Source organism: Sceloporus undulatus, chromosome 6 (assembly GCF_019175285.1).
Source record: "Sceloporus undulatus isolate JIND9_A2432 ecotype Alabama chromosome 6, SceUnd_v1.1, whole genome shotgun sequence".
NCBI classification, from domain to species: Eukaryota; Metazoa; Chordata; class Lepidosauria; order Squamata; family Phrynosomatidae; genus Sceloporus; species Sceloporus undulatus.
In genome coordinates this window covers 53507834-53509524 of record NC_056527.1, presented here as the reverse complement: position 1 = coordinate 53509524, position 1691 = coordinate 53507834, and positions in this window count along the sequence as shown.

Genomic DNA, 1691 nt, shown 5'->3' with positions numbered 1-1691 from the left:
ATAGCCTGGGGTTGTGTGAGACAGTTGCAGAAAAACACATGCACATTTTGCTTTAAAATGCCTTCTGCCAAGCCCCACAAGCCTTAGTGGAATTAGGGTGCTTGCTTGAGTCCTAAAATTGGTTGGCCTTGGCAGGATCCAAAATACTAGATGCAGGCTCCAACTCCCCATGCCCTGAGCTGCCCTGTAATTTCTTCTCATTTCCCCTCATTTTGCAGCAGGAGGAACAGAGAGAGAGAGAGAGAGGACTAGCTTGGCTTCTGTTTTGACAGCCCTCTTTGATGGAAGGAAGGATGGCTGAGTGCAAGGCAAAAATTGGCCAGGCCTAGAGATGCTGCTGGGTTTGGTGGTTCTTTCCATTTTGTTTCCACTGCTGTCACTTTCTTCTGGGGCCAAAGGATCCGGGATTTCATTGGATTTGTTTTCCTATTGCAAGGAGAGAGAGAGAGAGAGAGAGAGAGAGATGGCAAGCAGGTGGCTGAAGGTGAGAGAGGGGTTGTGGTTGTGAGAGAGAAGAAGTCCGGTGGGGTGTGTGTAAGAAGAGCAGTAGAGAGAGAGGTGGTTTTGTGTGTGTGAGAGAGAACGGTTGTGTGTGTGTGAGAGAGAGAGGGGGGAGGGGAGTGGGGTGTGTGTGTGGAAGGGTGTGTGGGGAGGGGAGGTTGTTGTGAGAGAGTAGTGTTGTGTAGTGTGCTGGAGAGGGTGGTTGTGTGTAGGGGGGGAGGTGGGTTGTGTGTGGGCGCGGGGCGGTGTGTGTGTGGGGGGCCGTTTTTTTTGTGTGTGGGGGGGGGTTGTGGTGCGCGAGGAGAGGTGGGTTGTGTTGTGGGCGGTTGTGTGAGGGTGTATGTGAGAGACAGGGGGAGGGTTGTGTGTGGAGACAGGCGTTGTGGGTGTGTCAGAGAAGAGAGAGAGATAGGAAGTAGCTTGTGTGTGAGTGGAGTTGTGTGACAAGAGAGACGGGTTGGGGGGTTCTGTGGTGTGAGCGAAGATGGGTGTGTGGTGAGGCAGGTGGTGGTGGGGTGTGGTGGAGTGAGAGGGAGGTGGTTGTGAGTGTGGGTGTGTGTGAGGGAGGAGAGAGAGAAAGAAGTGAGGTGGGTGTGGAAGGACAGGGATGTATGTGTGTGTTGTCTGTGGGTGTGTGGGAGAGAGATAAGGTGTTGTGTGTGAGAGAGAGTGAGCTTGTGAGAGAGAGCAGATTTGTGTGGTGGGTAAGAGGACGTTAAAGTGGGCTGTGTGTGAGGGAGAATTTGTGTGGGTGGTGTGAGGAGATCAAAGTGGGTTGTGTATGGAGAGGAAGACGTTTGTGTGTGCGGATGTGTGTGCGGATGTTGTGCGGTGAGAGAGAGCAGGGATTGTGTGTGTGTGTGGTGTGTGGGAGGAGGAGAGAGGAGTGGGTTGTGGGTGAGAAGAGAATGGGTTGGTTGGACATGGATTGTGTGTGTGAGAGAGAGAGAGAGGGACGGAATTGTATGTGTGTATGAGAGGAGAGAATGGGTTGGGTGTGTGGCGCGGGGTTGTGGGAGAGGGAGAGCAGGGTTGGGGTGTGGTGAACGAGAGAGGGGGTTGTGCGTGTATGCGTGTGTGTGTGTGTTTTAGTCCAAACGTGTGGATCCCCTCACTCAGATCCAGTGGGATCCAGCCGCATCCAGCTCTGCCTCCCTCCCCGCCGAGGGAGTGACCCTCCTCCTCCTCCT